At 53.7% G+C, this 23,025-nt stretch overlaps 1 protein-coding gene across 2 annotated transcripts in view; it reads left to right on the top strand.

Moving 5' to 3' along the window:
* The window catches only part of LMX1B (LIM homeobox transcription factor 1 beta), a 75,299-nt gene that overhangs the window by 45,714 nt on the left and 6,560 nt on the right, over positions 1–23,025 (top strand). The gene's annotated exons all lie outside the window — the stretch shown is intronic.

Here is a 23,025-nt window from a genome sequence, read left to right as displayed (position 1 = left end):
GGCCTAATAATTATCATTATTATTGTCATTACTGTACCTTTCCAGAAAACATTCACTTATGTATCGTTCCCAGTGACGCTGGCCAGGGAATTTCCCTTAAACCTCAGTTTCCTCAGCTGTAAAGTGGGGTCAGAAGCTTCTTGGTTTGAGGGTAGCGCTAGGGACTGGCTTCTGCCCCTGGAGACCTCTTGGCACCCAGCCCAGCTGGGGAGCACAGCCTGAGAATTCCACAGAACCAGTTCCCTGGCGTGGCTGTGGGAGGCTCCCACGCCCTGCCCTCCGGGGGAAGGATGTCTGCTCCCGGGGTGGGCATGGGGCCCAGGAGGTATGGGTGGGAAAGTGTGGGGCTGGGCTGGGAGCTGGTGGGCGGCCCATTGGAGCAGGCCCTGAGCTGGGCACAGAGGGCCCATTGTTGCTGGCCGGGCCATGAGAGTGGCCACCGCTGCCGAGTTTCGAGAAGTGTCTAGACAGGGCAGCCCCAGGCCCTGGCCTGGGCTTCCTCTGGGTGGGTCTATGCCACCAAGGGCAGACAGGAGGCTGGTATCCCTGGCTCCCATGAGACCTGGACAGACAGAGGAGTTTGGGGCAAAGGCAGGGCTGCCTCTTAGAAAGAACAAACAGACACCAACCAAACCCTACTGGCAAGGAGGATAGTGTTGGCAATGGTGACTCACTTGAGACCTGGAAGTCAGAAAACCATGGATTCTTAAACCTTGGCTCTGCTGCTATATGGCCTGGGGCAAGTGACTGTCTCCGAGCCTTACTAGCCTCAGCTGAACAACCTAAGTTTAAGAATTCTGGGGTCAGAGAGACTTGGGATTAGATCCCAGCTGTGCCACTTCCCACAGTTGTGTGACCTTGGGGAGGGACTCGATCTCTGTGAGGAATATTAATAATCCTACCCTTATTTCTGAAATGAGATGAAGCCCATAAGGTGTTTAGGGTAGCGTCTGGCACATAAGGGGTGTATCGTAAACACTGCTGCCATTGTTACTATCATCATCATCCAATTTGTTTTGGATGACACCGGGCTTATAGATCGTTTGCCAGGCAGTGCCTGGCACATAGCCAGCCCACAGTACTTGAGAATGGCTTTTCCAAGATGATGTGCTAGGCCCTTGCCCTCTCCTTGGCCTCGGTTTTCCCTGCCTGGGAAATGGGTTCATCCTAGACCAGGCCACCCACAGGGCAAAGGCAGCAGTCCAGGCCTTCTTGGGGAATCCCCTGGACTCTGCCTCCCAGACTGGGGCTATTTTTAGACAGGTGCGTAGGAGTTATTGCTCTTATCTCTGCCTGGTATTTTTGGTACATGCTGACTGACAGGCCTCCTCTGGCCTCCTGTGCCAGCTGCACCCATGGAGCCCATGCCTGAGACTTCTGCCAGGCTCTTTGAACTGCAGCCCAGGGGGATACCAGGTAGAGGATGCCTGTCCAGCCATCCCTCCTTTGCCTCAAGTAGCCTTTAGGCCACCCACAGCTGGCCCCAGGTCTGAGGCTGTGGGGGTCTCACATCTGTAAAGGGGAGCTGCAGCGCCACACTCCCCTCCCCCACACTCTGTGTAGTTTCCATGGCAATGAGCACAAATGCCCCAGCCCTTCACAGAGGAGCCTTGTTTGTTTTGCCCACATAACTTGGAGACCAAGTCACGGGCCCAGGTCCCCCAAACCCCCCACCCAGCCCAGCCATTTTCCCACCCAGTCAGACAGGCAGGCTCAGGGATTGCGGGGAGCAGTGCACACCTCCCCCTCTAGACCAGGCCAAGGGGCCATAGGCAAGGAGCTGAGAGGTGCGACCTCCAAGGCCCTTCTGAGTTTGAAGCCTCCCTTCCCTTGTTGATAGGATGGGAGCACGTCACTGAGAGAGTACATGGCTCATGCTAGGTGCTTAATAAATGCTCAAGGCTTTCCTGACCTTGACTAAAGTAATTCATCTTTCTGAGCCTCGGTATCCCCACTCTAAGGTGGGGATAACAGCATCTATCTCATTAGAAGCATTGAATAAAATGATGCCTGTATAGCGTGGAGAAGGCGAGAGGGACGTGCTGGTCTACTGCCAGTGTCACTGTTATTTGTATTATTATTACTATTATCCCCAGGTGGGGGTGGGGTGTTTCACCATGGCTCCCCTCCCTGGCTTCCTCCAGGTCCCAGAAGCTGCTGGTGAGCCGGTCCCGCCACAGTAATCTGATTTGGGAGGAAGGGTAGGTAGCATGGCATGGCCCATTGTTGGACCTCCCCCCTCGGAGTAGGGCTACAGCCGCAGGGGCGGGGCTGCCAGCTGTGCAGTGACATTCCACAGCCCTGCTAACCACTGCTTCTGACTCTGGTGGCTAAATTGAGTCTCGGTTTCCTTAAAATGACTATTTATTGCTTTAATGCAGTATTGAGTATTTACTGAGTGTCGGAGAAAAAGCTTGCCCAGCGTGGAGCTCGCGGCTGCCAGCCAGCGGGGCTGCTCCAGGAGGGTGCATCTGGAGAAGGGGGGCAGCCTACCCCCTCTAGCCAGAGAAACAAAGGCCCCTCCCATGCTCCCTGTGCTGGGCTGGGGGTGGGGGTGTGGGCACTGCCTCCCTGATCTGGGCCACCCCCTTCCCTGGGTGGTGTGTGTTCAGGAGGAGGAGATCCACACGACACCCCCACCCACTCAGCAGCCGTGGAGAATTGCTGGCCTTTGAGCAGAGCAGGCACCAGCTGCCCCCCACCAGTCCCTGGGTAGCCTGCCTCCTTGGAGGGCCAGCCCACGCCAGCCCCAGGCATCTCAGCTGTGTCTCCCTGCATGGAGACCCCCACACACTCCCAAGAAGGGGGGTGTGGGCCCTCCCTGAAGGCTGCATCATTGTCTCTGGGGTGAAAAGGCAGCTTTTGCTGAGAGGCTATGGTGTGCCCCTGAAATAAAGATGGGAGGAGGAATCCCTTTCCTCTCAAGTAGATGCTGTGCCAAGGTGAAATCCTCCTAACAACCTGCCACGCCTATTTTACAGATGGGAAAACTGAGGTTTGAGAGACTTGGTGAGAGGCAGAGACTGGGTCTGGACTCAGAACCCCTTCAACCCCTTCGAGGGATGGTTGCACGGTGTTAAGGCAGCTGCTGCAGGCTCCCCAGAGGAGGGGCCCATTGAATCTAGCATTGAAAGATGAAAAACATTCAACCAACAGCCTTGGAGGCCGTGGGCAGGCCAGGACACTGGACATCAGAGTCCAAAGTAGCTGAGCCGGGTGAGGGAGCTCGTTGCTCATGTGCAGCTGGAGCCTCACACCCACTTCTAGAAAGAAGGAGACAGTGAGAGAATGGGTAGGAGGTGAAGGGCAAAGAAAGGCCCAGCAGAAGGGGGGAAATGTGAAAGGTAAATTGTAAAGTAATCGCAATAATAACAGTAAAAGCAAGTGTGCCTGTGGCCTTCATTCTGTCCTGGGCACCACTCTTCACGCTTTATGTATGTTAATGCATTGGGCAGGGGTGCTCGGCAGCTGAGGAGCACGTAGAAGAAGGCCACTGTAGCAGGTCAGGGCTGCTCTTTCCTGTTGCTTGCAAGCCAAGAGATTCTGAAGACTTCTGAGCAGTTCACTTTTCATTCCCAAAGAGATAGGAGGCTAGAGAGTGGGGCGCAGAGCCAGTGTAAAGCCTGGGCAGGGCAGGCAGGGGCGGAAGCCTGCAGCAGTGCCGTGCAGGCAGAACAAGAGCGGAAGAGGTGTGGATGAAGGGTCTGAGGTCCTGGACCTCGGCCACGGGGAAACCGTGGTGTCAGTTCCAGAAAAGCTGAACTTATGGACAAATGACATATTGGTCATTTTCTTTCTTTTTTTCTATTACAAACATCACGGTTGCTTGTTGTAAAATAAATCTAGACAGAGCAGAAGTACATCAAGCAAAATGGGACAGTCTTCGTCCTTTCCCCTACCCCTTCCCCAGAGGCATTCAGTTGACTGATGGGTAACGTTCCAGGCCTTTCCTATAAGTGTCCAAGCATGTTCTGTGCACATTCACTTGGTTTTCCTTTTTACAGGATCTATATTTTCTCTAAAGTGCTCTGTGCTTGCTTGTTCCACTTAGCAGCATGGGCTGAGGACATCTCCCATGTCTGTGTCAGGGATTTACCTCTACCTTGGCAACCACAACTTAACAGTCCAGGGAATGGGTGAGCTCTGATTTATTAACCCATTCCCCCACTGACAGCCCTTTGGGTTGCTGCCAGGGCTGTGCTGTCACACACGATACGTCAGCGAGCAGCCTGGTACATATATCTTTGTGCACATGTGCTGCATGACGGGAGCTGGGGTGTAAACACATTGGGCGGTGCTGCCCTGGAGGCATCCACGGAGTGGCCCAGGAAGCAGGCGGTGGAGGGTCTGGGTCCCTGGGCAGAAAGAGGGGGGTTGGAGGAGTCGGTGCTATGGAACTAGGGATGCTGGTGGTTTGAGGGCTTTTGGCATTCAAGTGACCGTCAAAGCCATAAGGAGACAGAACCCTGAGGGTCTTGGCATTTAAGAGCAGGTGTAGCACCAGGAGCCTGAAGATATATTGGAGGGACCAAAGCAGTGTGCCTTCTTAGGGTTTCCAGAAATATGGTAAATGGCAGAGGAGGGTGTGAGCTTGGATGTCTAGCCACTGGCTGACCCATAGTAGCTGCTCAGTAAACATCGATCAGTGGAATCAATAAATGAATCAGTGAATGAGGCCCTTGGGTACAGAAGGTGTTGTGTGTTTTCTGCCAAATGGTAGTTTAGGGAGAGTGGAAGAGGCTTGGCTGACTGTGGAGGAAGTACAGAAGATGTACTGTGAGTGTAGATGGTTCCCCCGCACATGGCTGGCTGGAACGGTGAGCAGACTGAGGAACCAGAGCGGGCTGCGTGTCCTGGCAGGTCAGGAAGGGAGGGCTGCAGAACAGGTGCTGAGGAAGTGCTTCAGTGCCTGGGCTCAGGGACAAGCTCTCACTGAGGCCAGGGCTCCGTGGGGACCTCAGCAGTGGGGAAGGGCTGTCTCTGGATGGGAGGTGTCAGCTGGGTCAGGTTCTGGAGGGTTGGGAGTCCCTTCCTGAGCACTGTGCTGGGCTCTCAGCATTTGCCTTTCATTGTTCTTCCCCAGAACCCTGTGAAGATAGATTACAACCTCCCCCTTTACAGATAAGGAAATTGAGGCTCTGGGGGTAGAGTCAGGGGCCCAAATTGACAAAGCTAAGATAAATAGGCGCAGGATTTAAATCTGTATCTTTCAGACCCCAAAGAGACCCTTGCCCCCACCTCCTGTCCCCCTAACCCTCACAGCCCCCAGGATCTCCAGGGTGGTACTTAGCAGGAGATCCTGGACAAACAGGAAGGGAAGGCTGCAGGGAACTAGTTTCTTGTACCCACAGTTTTGGAGAGAGCATTTCACACTTTCCCGTCATTGTTAAGCCATCAAGAATGCTTTACTGGGTGAGGAAACTGAGTCGCAGCCAGGCTTGTTCACTGTTTAGAAATGGGCAGGGAGACGGTGACAGGCCTGGGGGCTCTGGTGGCAGCTGAGCAGTGAGCAGGAGGCCAAGGGGAAGTGAGGGGGTGGCGGGAGAATGCGGCTGGCACAGCAGAGAAGGTGGAAGTGTATCCTGGAGGCAGACTGCAGAGGAAAGGGTAGAAACAGAGCCAGTGGCCAAGTGGGGGCATTGTGGTATCTGAGAAGGGTGGGCCGAGGGAGCCAGGGGTGGTGAGGCCTGAAGCAGGGCTGGCCAAGAGGGCAGAGACGGGGATGGATAGCTCCTGTGGACTGCAGAGCGGGAGGGGACAGCTATCACTACAGGGGCCTGGCCTTACTACCAACCATTTCAGCCTGTGAGCCATCACTGGCCTCTCTGCCTGGGCTGCCCTGGCCCACCCAGCAATAACCGGTTGCCACGTTTAAGACAGCCAAGTTTTGCTAGGTTCTCCTGAGAAGGACATTTCCCTGGGGTCTACCTTATGTGTTTGTATGTCCATGTACCTGTGGGGGTGCAGCCTGCGTGGGCACCTGCAGGGCCTGTGTGGCTTCATTTTAGTGTGTCTGTGGTACCCTCGTTTTGTTCCTGAGTGTCACTGTGTCTCTGGCTCTCTTGTGCTCCTCTGGGTGTATCTGTGTGCGTCACATGTGTCTCCAGGTGCCTGTGGCTGCCTTTCCTATGTGCCTGTGTGTTTGTCTGTGTAAGCAGATGGCACTATGGTCACCTTGGGTATGTTGTGATATGTCCCTGGGTATCTCTGTACCTGGAAGCCCATGCGCCTTGGGGTGAGCTCCAGGAATCGGTAGTCTCTAGGGCAGGGCAGAAAGGAAGGTCATCAGAGCCCAAAGGGAGGTCATCAGGTAGAAGAAATAAAGCCATCTGGAGGAGGCTAAGGCAGGGCTCCTGGGCAGGGTGTTGGTGACAGCCAGGGGTGCAGCTGGACTGCCTAACTGACAGTGACTTGAGCCCGAGCCCTGGCCTGGGCCCCAGCCTGGCAGCTTTCCCAGAAACCTGGCATTAAGAAGGCCCTAACCCAAATCTGAATTTCAAAGAGTGTCTGTGGCCTGGCCTCAGCCTCCCAGAAGGTAAGCCAGCTGGGTCCCCCAGAGCAGCACCTGCCTCTGAGCCTAGGTGACAACTCTCCACAGGGAAGACACCTGAAACAGCCCAGCAGCCTCCCATGGCTAGATGTACACACCCATGACAGAGGCAACAGGTATTCCTGAGGGTGAAAGTGAAGGTGTATGCGTGTGTATGAATGTGTGTGTGTAAATGTGTGAACATGCTCAGAGGTCAGCCTGTAGATTGACTTGCACACATAATGCAGTCCTTTGGTTTAGGTGACCCACCTCAGTCTGTGTGCGGGTATATGTGACCAGCGTGAGTACAGACGGTCTCAGCTTTGCATATGCAGGCGTTTAAGTAGCAGGGTGGGACAGGTACAGATGTTGGCAGGTGTGAGTAGCTAGATGCGCTTGGGTACAGGCATGTGCACAGTGCCAACACACACGTGTACGTTGGCAGACGTTAGGTGGATGTGTGTGGGGCCTACAGACTCCTGGCATGTGCCATCTAGGTGTGCACACGTGTCCGCGTGGTGTCTGTGTAGCGTGGGTGGCAGCACAATAAGCCCTCTCTTACACACCATCAATAGGTTCTTGGAAACTGCCACATTATATGAAAGGACATATAGCAGATCCTTGAATAACATCGTTTCCTTCAACAGTGTTTCCTTATAACATTGGTAAAAAAAAAAAATGGGATTCATTATATATTGTGTCACTTAAGATGGAAGTTTCAAAAAACCTATGGATGATGTGAGGCGAGGACTTACAGGACATGGGTAAACCTGAGAGCCAGAAGCCCTGTGCACACACAGACCTAGCCTCCCTGGCCTAGCTGGCTGTCGTCACTGTGGTCACCTAGAGGGGCGTGCAGGACATACACAGCCAGGGGGCATCCAGATGGCAGAGCAGGGGCAAGGGAAGCCTCAGTCAGAACACCCCGGCATGCCCCACGCCGAGCTCATCTGCACCTTCAGCAAGAACTAGGTCCCATCCAGTAAACCCAACTCTACTTCACCACTGCTGAGCTGTGAGCTGTGAGCTGGGGGAGGGGACCCCACTCGGAAATCGGCCATAAATTTCTCAAGATGCTTTAATTTTTTAAAAGCTCCATGTAGATGCTTTGCATTGTGAAAACCCACAAATATCGGCTAAATGAGGTGCGCCAGCAGAAGGCCTGCCAGGCCCACAGCCCTCCCCTCCCGGCAGCTGGGCCCGGACTCAGCTGGGGCCCCTGGCCTGGCTAGCCCAGGCCGAGGGGCCCATCTTTGTTCCGAGCAGAGCTCAGACTGCAGAGTGGCTGGGTAAATAGTCGTCGCAGTAATCGCAGGCTGATTCCAACTAATTAAATCCTGCGCCAAGAGCCCACTCCAGCCAGGATCCCGAGAGGCCACGAAAACACAGACACCCCAGACGGGGCTCTGCTCCAGGCCGGGTCTGGCTCTCTAATCCCGTATCTTTTGAAAGATAGGCGTGCCCCGGGATGAGGGGTCAGCGGGCCTGCCCTGTGCCGCGCGGTGGAATTTTTCAATAACCAGCAGCTGGGTCGCTAGGCACACAAAGGCAGCGCAATATCCTGTGGGCTTACTTGGGGAGAGAGAGTGGGCTGCACAGAGCAGGCTCCCTCCAGGCCAGAGCAGCGACCCCCCACAGCCCAGGCCCCCAGCGGCCAAGAGGCCACTTGGCCAGGCCTTCACTCCCCTCCCACCAGAAGGGTAGCAAGAACAGGGGTCTGCAGCCTCTGCCACCCCCTCCTTCCAGACTGGGGCTTCCCAGTAAATTCATCTTCCTTATTAAAAACCAGCCTTGATGCTCCCAGGCTCCAGCTGCGGCTGTGGTGGGACCTGCTAGGGTTGGGCTATCAGGACTGCCCATGTCCCATCTTCATGTGGGGAGGCCACACTGCAAGGGGCAGAGGCCTCCAGTCCTGGAATTGGGAGAGTCACGGTCAGATCCCTTAGGCCTTTCTGTCAGAGAAGATCATGGCTGGGCCACACACTGGCTGGTGACCTTGAACAAGGCCCTCAGTTGTACCTTCTGTGAAATGGGCTCATCGGTCACAGCAGGAGGTTAGTGAGGGATTAATTGAGAGCCTGTGTATGGTAGCTCCCCCATTGCCTCGGTTTCTCCCATTGTATAATGGGGGCCAGGGGCTTCCTTCCCTAGCTCTGAGGGCAAGGTTTGTGCCCTCGAGAGGCTCACACACTGTAGAGGGCTGTCCTCAGCAGGAACCGAGCCACACATGTGAGAGTGATTAGAAGCTGCAGAGACCCAGTTGATTTTATTTTATTTTTTCCCAGAGAAACAATAGTTGCCCCCTCTCCCAAGTCTGGAATGCTTTACGCCCAGGGTCTGGGACCCCTCATTTAAATTGGCTGCGAAGGGACAGGCACCGTGAGCCCCCGGAGGAGGTTGTTAGGGATGGAAGCCGGGGCCCAGGAATTTACAATCCGTTACTTGAGAGATGTCCTGCCTCCCCCTCACCCAGTTCAAGCCTTCACAGCCCCAGCATGTGCCGTAAAGATGTCACATTGGGTGCGGGGTGCCGAGGAACAGTCCAGGCCTGGCGTTCAGGAGGGGGTCACACAGCCTGGGACTCGATCCTGGCTGCACTGCCCTGGCCAGAAAAGGTAGGACCTGCCTTCTCTGAGCCTCAGTGCCCCTTAGCGAGGTGCGAATGAGTGGAAGCATTTGTTCTCATCACATACCTTGGAAGTGAGGCAGGTGACTGCCAGGGTGTGATGAGGTGACAGGCTTGTGACACCTGGCAGTAGGGACTTGGTCAGAACTCTGCGCCCTTCACCTCCTGCTTGAGACCTACTCACAAAAAAGAGGCTCTGTTTGTCCTGTGCCAAATCACACGCTGGGTTTCTCTCTTACTTGGGGCTCTGGCACTTTGCAGCTGGGAGGCTTGGCCCCAAGACTCAGTTTTCTCATCTGTGAAATGGGAATACTCATTTCCCTGTCTTCCAGGCTCATGAGGAAATTAGATCAGTCCCAGAACTGGCTGGAGCCTGGCACACACATTCAGGAAGAGGTGCTGTTGGTGCTGGTCAGGTCCAGAGCCCAGAGTGGGTGAGAGCATCTCCCAAGGGCAAGGGCACTTGAGGGGACCTGGGAGAGGGAATGGGGAGCCACCAGCAGAGGAGCAGGGAGGGCCCAGGATGCTGGTGGCTAGGATTTGGGGGCACTAAACACACCAGCCCCACAAACACCACCAGGGAGAAGCATCAGATCTGAGAGTTGCACTGGAGCCTGTGGTGGCCAGATGCGGGGACAAGTGTGGACAGAGTGGGAGGAAAGGTGGCTGTTGGCACCATCAGGAAGGTGGAGACAGACCAGGAGACACAGTTTGGTGCCAAACAAGGTCTGTTTCTTTGGAAGTTCTGAGGAGGGTTGAGTGGGTGCAGGGAGTTATGGTGTGGGGGGGAGGAGGAAGGCCCCAGAGCCCCCTTGGCAGCCATGTCCCCATCCTGAGCACACAGATTCCTAGAGGTGGGTTTGAGGTGGTGGCTTCCCAGCCCATAGGCACTCAGCTTCTGTTCTGTGAGAATGGGCAGGGAGGGGCCATTGGGGACATAGCTGGGATCCAGCACAGAGCCCCCTCCCTCAGCGCCTCACTGCTCCGCCCCACCCACAGGCTCAGATGACTGCAGCCTGGCTGGGCCAATCAGCCATTTCAGTCTCCATTTCCTGGAGACCCCCCAGCCCAGAACCTCAAGGAAGGACATCCTTCATCTCTGAGAGGAGCATTTAGGAATCTGCTCACTCAGGGGTGGTGGGAGGGGCAAGGGTGGAGGGCGCATCCCACGGTGGAAGGGGGATCACTTGGACATGCCCTGCCAGTCAGTGAGTGTGTATGCCTGTGGCGGGGGCAAGGAGCAGTGTAAACAGCCGCTGCCCTGTCCTCTCTGCGGCTGTGGCCAGGTACACAGTCCTGTTTGGACAGCTGCCTTGTCTGTCCGTCTGTTTGGGAGATGCTGGCTGATAGATGGGGGTGGGCGGACTGTTAACCCCTAGATGCCTGCAGAACTGTGTGTTCCGTCCTCCTTCCACAGGATACAAAGCACCCGGGGGGGGGGGTCCTGACTGCTCCAACCTCTTGTAGGGGGGCATCTCTAGCTCCAAGTCAGGGACATTGCCTCAGGGGTGGTGGAGGGGCTCCAGGGCATCAATAGCCTGCCCCTAACCAGGGAGCCAAGGACAGAGAAGGGGGTCTTTCCCATTGGTGGCCAGGGGTAGAACATCTCTGTTTGTCCACCTTACCCCTACATCCGTGCCCTGCAGAATCTCCTCTACTGTTGTAAAAAGCAAGCTGCCAGGCTGTCTCAGGGCCGCCCTCTTCACAAATGCCAGCTCAGCCTGGGATCTGGGATGGGGGTGGGGGTGTCAGGGCCACAAGCATCAGGGCCCTGAAAAGTGTGAACAAGCAGAAGTGAGGCTTGGGGCCTGGCTATAGTGGAGTCAAGCTCAGATCTGTCTCCTCCTGGGCATCTGGACAGGAGCAAGGAATGGATGCTGTGACAGTGAGTCAGGTGAGACTGGTGTGACGACACGTCTGGCATCTCCCTGCGGTACCCCCTCCACCACCCTGAGTGCCTGTGTCAGCCCTGGCTGGGCCAACCACCAGGCAAGGGAGCCCCCTGGCTCCTCCCACCCACCTCACAGCCCCATCCACTTATGAGCACCCTGCTCAGATTGCTCTCTAGTATCCCACCCTCTTCTCCCACCCCTGCCAGGACCCCTGTGCCTCTTATCTGCAGGGCACCAGCCACACCTCTCTGTCCTCAGCACCCTCACTCAGTGCTACCCCACTCCTGGTCCCACTTCACACCCGAAAAGATCTTTTTAAAATGTAAATTACTCAGGCCACTCCCCACTTAGAACTTTTCAATGGCTTCCCAGGGCGCTTGAGATTAAGAAAAAAATCCCTTAAATGGCTCGAAAAGCCATCAACAGGGCACAGGTTAAATAAATTAGGGTTTGCCTCACAACCAAGCCTCAGGCAGCTGTGAAATCCGTGCTCTAAGGCCCTGGAGTCATCTCCCACCTACGTGGGGAGTGGGGGGACACGGGAACAAGGAGCAGAACAGTTGTAGAGTATATTAGTGTTTGTGTCCAAAAGTCCAAAAAAGACCAGACAAAACCCCGAAGCAGTCCTCATAACAAAAAGACAAATAGAAAGGCAAAACACTTTAGGTGGGGAGGAGTAGGTTGGCTGCACCCCACAGTGTGTTGCCCCAAGTGTCTCAGGTAGGAAGGGGGCCTAGACGGCTGTGCTTGAGTGGGGAGGATGCAGCCAACACCCCTTTGTATTTGTACATCTCAGTATTATATGGTGGAATGCATTACCTATTCAAAATAAACACAATTGTTTTTAAAATAAAACATTTTAAAGTAGATGGTCTGCAAGATGTTGCACCCTCTGGCAGGCTGCCGCACGCTCCAGCCTCCTCCTATTCCACGCACCGCTTCCTTCCCCCACACACCCTCGGGCACCTTTTATTTTGGGTTGAGCTTGTCGGTTCTCCGGGTCTTTGCACTTACTGTTTCTTCGGCTCCTGGCCTCTGCACCCGTTCTTTCCTCCCCGTCTGAACCCAAACCTCTGCTTTCTGGAGAGTAGCCTTCTCTTCCTCACACCCCACCTGCAACCCCGGTGTGAACTGGGTCAGGAGCAATTGTAGCTGCCTTCCCATCCACTCGTCTCCCAGTGGCTGGTTCTCAGCTGTCCCCAGCACCCAGCACCCACACACAGTAAGCACCACATAAGGATTTAGGGAAGAGATGAACTGGACAGAAAGGGGAGGATGCTCTGGGAATTCCAGGCCGTGGGCGTTGGGAAGTGCCCACCTGGGCTTTCATAGGACGAGAAGGATTTTGCTGGACTGGCAAGTGGTACGGAGTTCCAAGCAGAGGTCAGTGCAGAGGGCCAAGACATGGCAGCTGGACAACCTGTCTGCCAATGCCGTCCAAGCTGTGTGTCTTGGGCTGGTTACCTCCACTCTCTGCGCCTCAGTTTACTCATCAACAAAATGGAGTGTTAGCAGGGACCTCTCCGAGTTGTTGGGGCAGGGGCTGCAGATCCCTTCAGGAAGCCAGGCACACAGTTGGCGCTAGATAAATGCTGGGGGAACTGCTGCGGGCTCCCGGAAAGGGTTAATGCTGGGCGCTTTTTAATTGTCAAATGACTGCGGGCGATTAGCGCTGGCAGCTTCCTCAATAATCGCTCTTCTCTGTACCTGCTGGGAGCTTAATTAAAAAACAAAGAGGCTCAATTTAAAGGCCATTACTATGCTAATGCGACCGGGCCGGCGGTGATTAAGCGGCTCGAGCGGGCGGCGGGTGGCTGGGGCGGGGCGTGAGGCGATCAGTTACCTACTAAACGGGCGGGCGGCGAGCCCTGCCCAGTCGGCGCTGGGCCTGACCCGCCGTGGCCACCCCCACAGAACCTCTTCCCGCGCCCTACAGAGTCTCTACTGTGGGTAGGAAATGAAAGCCACCCACACCTGAAGTGGCTCCTTTAGAATTCCTCCCACCGCCCCACCCCAGCTCTGCTGGGAGCCTGCTCTCCTCTGCACTGTTCTCCTTCACCCACTTCACAGGTCACTCTGACCCGCCCCTGTGGATGGCTCAGCGGGGGGACATGTTCTGCCCACCCACTACAGCTGTGAGTCAGCCCATCCCACACAGGCCACTAGCTTGGAAGCAGGTATCAGGCTCCCAAACCTCTGGGGGCATTTGCTTCCCTGTCCCCCACCACTGGGAAACCAGGACAGGGTGGTGGCTTCCTGCCGGGCCGACCTGACCTGCAGAAGGAAAGAACTAGCTTGGGGGTGGCCCCTACTGTGAAGCTACAGGCTGTCTCCTGGAAGTGTAACATCTAGTAGGAACTACCAGGGACACAAGGGCAACTGTGGAGGGAGTGAGGAGGAGGCTTAGTCCAGATCTCCTGAGAGACTGGGTGGGGAGCCCCCCTGTGACCCCACAGCAAAGCTGGTGCTATCTCTGGCTGTGTTCAGAAGAACTAGAATGGGAGGTAAGGGAGGGAGGAGATGGCTGGTCATCCCTCTACAGGGCCCCCTGCTTCCAGGGCTGCATGGACAAACTCAGGCTCATTCAGAGGGCAACCAAACTGTGGAGAAACAGCCACAGGAATGTGGGGGGCTTAACTAAGAGAAGGAGGTGTCATCACTATCTCTGAGTCTCTCAAGGGCAGGAAAGAGCACACTTAGTCTGTGGGGGCCCAGCTGAAGCTGGACATTTGTATCCAATATATGACACCCCCAAGACTGTCTTGACCCCATGGTTTTAACTCCGAGTGTGTTTTCATCAGTTGCCTGGTACAATTTGTGGTAATGAACTTTGGTAGTTTTGTTGGTGACATTGAAAACCACCCTATTGAGCCTGGTAAAATCATCAGTACAAAGTACAATTGACAACAGTGAAACTAATGTTAAAATGTGTCACTGTCACAAATTAATGACCAAAAAGTCCTGTCAGTAAGAACCAGTACAGGCTCAAACCTGATAACAGAGCAAAGCTTTCCTGAGATTTTTTTTTTTTCAAGAAAAATAATTTATCTCAATGAAAATTATTTTAGGGAAATAATGGGGAAAGTTATAAATTATTTAACTGTATTAGAAAGAAAATTGATCAAAAAATTAAATTGCCTTAATGGAGTTTGTTCCAAAAAACACTAGCTCAGAGGAAGTTTATCAGTGTTGATACAACTCTAATTAACTGCTATGGTCTAGGTGCAGAGAGTCCAAAATTCATTCTGTCAGAATGACCCAGTCCAAAATCTCAGCTGAGTCAGCTGTTATACACTATAGGATTTGTCTTGCTGAGACTCCTCTCGCCTCAAAAGCCTCGTTCCCCATACTATCAGGGGATCCTTGGAGCTCTGACCCTGCATCTTGTTCCCACTGATTTGCCATCACCTAGCTCAGAGCCTGGTCATGGTGGATGTGGACAAATACTTTACAGAATCAAGTTTTGCATTATAGTGAAGGGCAGTTAGTTTCTGGTCTTTCAAGAGGAAACATCGTGGCACCCAGTTTGGCACAGAGCAAGTACTGAAGTGTTTGTTGGATGGATGGATGAGTGAATGTGCAGAAGGATAAATGGATGAAGGGGTATGATGGGAGTACAGGTGTACAGATGGATAGATAGGTAGATGGATGGATGGGTGGGTGGATAGTTGAGAGGATAGGTGGATGGATGGGGAACAGGTAGATAGATGTGTAGGTGGATGGAAGGGTAGATAGATGGGTGAAATGGTGAACGGGTGAGAGACAGGTGTATGGATGGGTAGTGGAAGGCTGGATGGATAGATGGGTAAATAGGTAGGTAAGTAGAAGGATAGATAGCTGGCTGAGTGACTATGTGAGTGGGTGGGTGGATGGATGATTAGATGAGAACAAGAGAGATCTGACCAACCCTCTTTACCCTGACATTCAAGGCCTCCAGCCTGACTCTTCTTTCTCACCGTGTTCCATCCTGACCCACTGTTTCCCTAACCCTGAAAATGGCCTCCATCTTCTTCACATCTTTGCTGGCCTCTCTTCCTCTACACACCCCTTCTTAGAGAAATAATGGCCATAGAATAGGACAGGAGCAGCCCATAGGGTGGCACCTGGCGCAGGGCTTACAGAGTCTTGATACCCAGCTGGCATCTTGACTAGCCTGACTTTGGACTCGGACACACCCCTTTCCATCCCAGCTCCATCACTTCCCCCATTGGATTCTTCTAAAATCCTCGAAGTTTCCTGAAAGTCTTTCCTGACCCCCAGCTCTGCCCTCCACCTGGCACTTTGCACCTCATCAGACCGGACCCTGGATCCTCCAGCTCTTCCTGGGCACTCAGGTCTGGGCTAGGCCCATTCTGGCCATGTAGGACCCCAGGGAGAAATCCAAAGACCTCTACATCTCATGATGAGGGCTTTCTCATCTTCCACCTGTATTGTCAACCACTTGGATTACAAACGCCATAGTTCCCACTTCTTTATCTTTGGCACCCCCCCAGCGCCAGCCCAGGGCATAGGCCCAAGGCTGATGGATCAAGTGCAGAGTTGTTCCAGGAGGTGGACAGCATGGAGAGGCTTCTCAAACAGGCCCAGGAAGCCAAGCAGAGAGGCTGAGAGGAGCTCTGGAGCCCCCCAGCTGTGATGCTGAGCCACTGTGTCACCGTCTCTGAGAGTGCCACTTTCTTCTCTGGTAGTGAGAGCAGAGGCACCTCCCTCTCAGGGCTCTTACTGGGGAGGAGTGCATGTGCAAATAAGGCACAGGGCCTGGTATGTAGAAAACAATCTTGGTAAGTAACAATAATAATAATAATGGCTGCTAGATTTGGCAACTAAGAGCTGGTGAGCTCAGTGAGAATGGGGGAAGGTACCTGTGATCAGTTCAAAGCAGGCAGGAGGAGAAAAAAGGCTTGACTCTTAGTAGATGCTCAATAAAATGTTAGATGGATGAGTGAATAAGTGAATTGAATCTGCCAGTGAAGGGTCAGAAAACAAGAGGGAAAACAGTCAACCGGAAGGCCACGGAATAGTACAGGGAAGCCCTTAGGGTGGCACCTGGCTCAGAACTCACAGAGTCTTGACACCCAGCTGGCATCTTGAGCCAGGACCAGTCTGGAGCCTGGTTGGAAGGGAGGTGTGGGAAGGTGGTGAGAGGGGCTTGACACGGTCTGGTCCCTAGAGAATCTCCCTAATGAGAAAGAGAATCTTAGGGAAGAAAGAGCCTGGGTCTTTCCCTCCCGTTCCCTCAGGTGTCAGAGCCTCAGAGTGGGGAACCAGTTGTCAGGGGCCGCACCACATGAACACAGCAGCTCACTCTGTAGGGGCGTGCATGTGTGTATCTCTGCCTGTCTCCATCCCAGCGGCCCCCACGGTGTCCCCAGCCTGGACCTCACCCAGGCAGCTGCCTCCTAGGCATATCCACATGGCTGACTAGAAGACAGCTCAGACCCAACATGTCCAGAGCTGCCTCCCAACCCTCTCCTGCCCCGCCAGTCTCCCTTTCATCCAATGGCAACTCTAGTCCCAACACCCTGGGCTCATCCGTGCCTCAGTCCTTTCTCTAGCACCCTCTTCTGTCCTTCAAAACACATCCTACGTGCCACTGCCTCTCAGCACCTCTGCTGCTCTCACTGGGACTGAGGGACATCATCCTTTGCTTGGTTTATCATGATCACCTCCCAGATTGCTCCCTGCCCACTGCACCCTCGCTCCCACACAGCTGCCTGGGGAGTTGGTTAAAGTGTCAGGCTGGCACCCCCCTCTGCACCAACCTGGCTCCTGCCACACATGCCGTCCCCGGCCCAGTCTACAGCCTCCCCTCTGCAGGGCCTGTTCATTTTGCTGTTCCCTCTGCCTGGAACCCTCCCCTCATGTTCCAGACACTCTCCCTCAGGTCACTGCTGGAATGTAGCTGCTCAGTAGCCTTCGGCTGACTGTCCTTTCTGAAATGGCAACCCCATTGCTCTTTCCTGCCTCAATGTTCTTCACATTTGTCACCATTTGTTGTACCCCTTATGTGATGGATGCATCTATTTGTTAAAATAGATGAATTTTATTGTTACCCTCACCTATAAGAATGGAAGCTGGAGGTGGAAGGTCATAGGCACTCTCCTTTTGCTGGCTGTTCTGTCTCTGGCCTCTGGATGGTTCCCGAGCTCCTAGCTGTGCCTGTCCTTCCCTGTCCCTCCCTGCCTGCCCCTGGCTGGTGACCTCCAGCCCCGCCGGGGCTCCCGACAGCGACAGCACAGCGCAGCACGGATCAAAGGGCCGAGGCTCCGCACAGCTGCATCTGTGGCCCGCCCGCAGGAAGCGCCGGGGCAGCGCTCCCGGCAGGACCCGCCCTGGCGCAGCGAGGCCGGGGGAGGCCCGCGCACCCGGCCACACCGCGCATTCCAGCCGCGTGATTGACGCGCGCACCGGGGCCCCCGCCTGCGGCTCCCGCCGCGCCCGCCTAGCCGCTCTTTGCCGCATCAAAGCAGATGTTTGCAGCTGGTTTGAGTTGGATCCCCCATCAACAGGCCCCTTTTGTCTCAAAATAAAAACCAGCTACCCCCGGAATGATAAGGACGCAGCAGGCACGTGGGGGAGATGTCAGGCTGGCCTGCAGGGAGGAGGCCAGGCAGCTCCCTGAGCCAAGTGACAGGCTGAGGCTAGCAGCAGCCACCCAAGAGTGTCTAGGGTCCTGTCCCCTCAGCTCCTGAGAACTGCTGCTCATCCTTCAACCAGCATTATCACAGTCCCACCAGCAGTCAGAACATTAGCCACCACACTGAGCACTGGCTGTGCTAAGTGCTCATGGCTGTGTCATCCTGGGGTCCTGTCACCAGCCTAGGAAGGAAGTAGCACAAGGAATCCACATGGTAATGTATTTACAGTGATTACCCGCAAGGTGGGAATCCCAATTTCCAAATGAGAAAACAGTTCAGAGGGTAGAGGTGGCTTCCCCAAGGTCAGGCAGCCAGTCCTTCTGTTCCAGCACCAAGTTTTTAAATCAGTAGCATGTCACCTTTTCCGGGAAGTCGTCAGCTCTTGTCCAGGTGGCCTATTGCTGCATTCTGTGCCTCTTGGCTTGCTGTGCCTGCCCCAGTGCCCATCAAGGCACATGTCACACTTGCCAGCAGCCAGGGGATGAGGTTCAGGCTAACTCTGTGCCCCAAGCATCTCTAAAGAGCCCAGCTCAGGTCAGCCTCCAGAGCCGGGTGAATTTGAGAAGGTGCAGCCAGTGGGGACAGAAGGGATATGGTTCTAGGGGCCAAGCCTCATGGTCCATGGTCCCGATGGGTGAGGTTCTGACAGAAGGTCATACCTACAAAGGGACAGACAGGGAGAGCACATACCCAACAATATCATTAAGAAGCTTCAGACTGAAATGGAAAGTGAGGAAGAGAAAGTTCCAGAGGCTGCATCAGGCCCCCTAGTGAGACTGGGGAAGAGAAGGGAGCATACACCCATGGAAATCCTTGGTCCCAGGTGCTGGGCTAAGCCTTCCCATAGGGGTTAAAACTCATTGGATTCCAAATTACCCAGTGAGGGAGGGGTCAACACCCCCATTTCACAGAAGATACATCTGAGGCTAAAAGAAGGGGTGTGAATTACCCAGGACCCCGCCACTGGTGCTGGAGTTATGGAAAGCCACACGCCTATGGGCTGGGGGCTGACAAAGCTCCTGGGGGAGCAGTGGAAGGAAGGGATACAGGACAGAGGGTCCAACTGGTCCACCTGGAATCAGATACCCAGGCCCAGTCCAATTACTTATGGTTAGGGGAGTCATTTAGTATGCACATGTGGGCACCCCTGGGTCTAAATAGGAGGCATGCCTAGAACTTCTTTAATAATAATTTAGAAAACTGGATCCCAAGTTATATAGTTATGGAGGAGGTGGGGGACAGGGAGGACAAGTTCATGTATTTTATTACCTGGAGGTGTTCTCTAACCCCTGAGGCAGAGTATTTAACATTTTCTTGTCCTACCTGGTTGTCCATTTCAATTTGCACAGGTTGTTCATTCATTCAACAAACACTGACTACTTCTTCAATCCCAGAGCTTGGAGTGGGGTGAATTAGACCTGGTGTCTGATCTGTAGGTCCCTAGGGACTTCAAACACACAAGTAGCTGGAGAGTATCTAGGACTGTGGGCATCAGGGAAGGCTTCACAGAGGAGGTGACTTTTGAATTGGGTCTTAAAGAAAAGGGGATTTCCTTAAGAAGCAAAGTAAGGGGGGTGAAGAAGATAGATCTGGGAAGCAGATGGAATTTTAAGGGCTAAGGAGACAAGAAGGGACTTACTGGAGCAACAAGAAGCCTGTCTCTAGACCCAGGTGTGTTGTGGGGTGGGTGGGGCCTCGAGTGCCACAGTTAGATCTTTGGGCTTAACAATTAGAAATTGTTGGGTGCTCTGGACATTCTGAAGCAAAGGGAGTATGTAATCTGATTTGACTTGATGAGGAGGCAAGACAGAACTTTGGGTATTTCTCCCCAAACCTGTTATCTGTATGAAATGGGAGGTGACACTGGCCACTGAGTAGGAGTGGTTAGGAAGCTGGAGAAGGGCAGAGGAGGCTAGTGAGGGAGGCGACCACTAGGGTTATCTCGAGGGCTGAGGAGGCCCACTGAGAGTGGAAAAGCACATATAGTTCTGAGAACCCAATGAAGGGCAACATAAACTATAAAGTACAGTGACGGGGTGTGGGAATGACAGTGAGGAGGAGGTAAGGCAGCTTCTACTCTAAGGATGGTGAAGGTGCTGGAAATCCTGGAGAGATGACAGTGATCATGACCCCACTTACTGATCCCATCTCATGTGCATAGCACTGTAAGTCAGCCTCTAGCATTATCCCTATTGGACACATGAGGATGCTGCGACTCAAGAGAAGGGACTTGTGCAAGATTCCAGTGGCAGGAAGGGATAGAGCCAGGTTTCCAGGTCTAGCACATGGACTCGAAGATCTGAAAATGAAGACGTGCTTGGAGAGGCTGAAGTGCCTGAGGATGTTAGGAAGCCACTTTTACTGGAGGTGAAGGAATCAGCTGTGCTCTCTGCAGTTTTCAGGGACTTAAGATAAATTAATCAGATTTGTAATCCATGTTCAAATGCGCTCCCCAAAACTGGTTTTCAGAGTTTTGTTTGTTAGCCTTATGAGATTAATAAATTGAGCATTAAACAAATAAACCAATAAAATTTCAGAGGAGATGGAGATATTTCTCATAGCCTGGGACTCTTCAAGGGAGGGATGCCCCTAAAAATGGAACTTCTTCCTCCATAATCATAACTGTTCCCAACAGGCTTCCGTGGCGTGCCTTCTTTCTGCCAGCATAGCGCTGAGGGCTTTAAATACATGTAACCCTCACAACAACCCTATGATTGGGTATGATCATTCCCATTTTATAGATGAAGAATTTGAGGCTCAGAGAGGTTAAATAAATGTCTTGCCCAAAGTCACACAGTGAGAAAGTTATAGAGCCAGGATGGAACCCTGGGGTATGCCCGCTGGTTTACACTGACAACTCACTGTATCCTCATGCTGAGAAGCAGGCAGTGTGTTGAGCCCACTATACAGATAAGTAAGCTGAGGCTTGAGAAGATGTAATCACTTGCCAGGTCACGAGTCAGCAAATGGCAGACTGGGGAATGGAACCCAGGTTTATCTGATTCCAGGGACCCTGCCTGTGGTTGGGCCTGCTTCTCAGGGTCTGTCTCCACCAATCTCTCCATTGTGAGAGGTACTGAGCAGGGGAATGGGAGCTCACAGAGAAGAGGGGACCCCATTGGTGCTCCCCAACCCCTCCTGCACCTGCCATTAGTAGCTCTTACCCCAGCATGGTAGACAAAGGCAGCCCCATAATTGGGAGCGAGTATTTCATGCATCCCCCCTGATGTTTTATTGGGTAGAGAGATGCTTGGAGACCAAACGGATGGCTCATTCCATTTATAAAGTGCATGCGGTTTGTTTTATATCCTGAGTTTTTGCAATCTAGATAACAGATGATGCCCCGAGTGGCTGGCGCTGCCTCTGTAATGGCGGCACCGGGCCTTTGGAGAAGTATTAATAATAGATTGTGTTGATGAGTTTGGAGAAAGTAGCAATCGACCCCCTGCTGCCAAGGCATTAGCGTGGCTGTTCTGAATGCAGCCAGCCTGGTAGCACTGACTGCAAATGCAGGTCACCCTATTGCCCCCCTCTACAGCCTAAGAAGGTCTCTCTGGGAGCCGCCCAGTGTGTACTGACCCTGGCCTAGGACCCTGGCCCTGCTGTGCCTGCAGAGACACAGCCAGTGACTATTTGCTCACAGGCCATAGCAGTCAGGCAGCACACCTTTGTAGGGCCCCTAGAACAGGCCGTATAGGAAGGACCAGAGGGGCAGTGGGGGGAAGAAGGCGGTAGCACCCTATGTATAAGAGGCACAGGTTCTACAAACCTGGGCTATTTTCTCAGCCCCTCAGTAGACTGGAGGGCCAGCCAGATTCCTAGGGCCGCTGTCTAAGGTGGCCATGGACAGTCGGGTAGGTTGTACCCTGAACAAGCATATCCAGCTTAAGAGCCAAATTAGAGCCAAAATCTAGCCCATGTTTTCCTTGAACAGCCATGCACTTAATAGGCTAGTGGGGTCCCCCTTGTCTGGAGTAGAGAGCCTGGTCTCAGCCTCAGCTCACACCAGAACTCACTCACCTGCTCTGCAAACACTTAACTGAGGTCACCTGGAGGATCAGATGGAGCCAGGTCCTGCATTGTGGAACCCCAGTAGATTTGGGCACATGCACTGTCACTCTGCTCTAATAGACACCAAATTATATGCTCAATATCATTGAATCCTGACAACAGCCTTCAAGCTCCCCTGACATTCCATTTTACAGCAGAGAAAACCGAGGCCAGAGGGAAGCTCAGGGGAGCAAAGGAGGCCACCTCCCCCACACTGGGGCATCAGAGAAGGCTTCCAGAGGAGGTGGCCTTGGAGCTGGGCATTGAAGGATGAGTAGGAGCCTGCTGGGTAGAATGGAGGTAGGTAGCATGAGTTAGTAGGGGTACCCTCAAGCTGAGTTCCTAGCTAGTGCCAGGACAGCAGGCAGAGATGGAATTGACCCTGTCCACCTGCCCACTAGCTCACCATGGGCGGTGCTGATGGCAGCCAAGTGAGAGAGGCAGGCAAGTGCCTCCTGTTTATGGCCATTTCTGTTCCAGAACCGATTAGTAGAGAATTGCAGCTGTAATCTGTGCCCGCCATGGCGGGCCATAAAGAGGGATGGGATGTGCACAGAGCTCCCAAGGTGGCGCCCGCAGACGTGGCCCAGGGATGCAGGGAATGAAAAATGGTTTTAATTCCCTCCCAGCAGCAATAATTTGATTCTTCATAAATTTTTCCATCAAAGTGTTGTTGAGGCTGAGTTCCCACAGAGCAGGGCACGTGACGGGGTGGGGGGTGCTGGGAGCAGTGGTCAGCAGGCATGGGCAGGGTGTTCCATCCCCCATCTCCACAAACATGGGCAGGCATGTCCAGGCCTGGCCAGCACGTGCCCATGTTTGTCTGTGGAGATGGGGGATGGAACACCCTTGTTCCATCTGGACCAGACCAAGGCTGGGAGTTGGCGGTAGCATTTACTACTCATGTGGCCCTGGACAAGCGACTCTGCCTCCTAGCACCTCAATTTCCTCATCTCTAAGATGGGGTTAGTATTCATTCTTGTCTCTTAGGGTTGTTGCAAGGATTAAATGCATCTCTGCACGTAAGGTTGTTAGCACAGCACCTGGCATCCTGCACATGCTCAGTACATATCTGTTCACAGTGGTGGTACGGAAGCTGAAACAGAGGCATTACCTAAGCCAAGGGACAGAGAAAGAACATGTTAAAAGGCTCTGCCACTATTATGGTGCTTTGGAGAAGCCATAGGCTGCTATGTGGGCCTCAGGCTAGGGAAGCAGAAGGTGGTGAGGGAAGAGGAAGGATCATGATAGGCCTTGAGCACCGGGCTCAGACGCTTGGATGTTCCCCTA

The sequence above is a fragment of the Nycticebus coucang genome, chromosome 2 (assembly GCF_027406575.1).
Source record: "Nycticebus coucang isolate mNycCou1 chromosome 2, mNycCou1.pri, whole genome shotgun sequence".
NCBI lineage: Eukaryota > Metazoa > Chordata > Mammalia > Primates > Lorisidae > Nycticebus > Nycticebus coucang.
The sequence above is the reverse complement of the archived record's forward strand: the minus strand, read 5'-3'. Positions and strand labels throughout refer to the sequence as shown.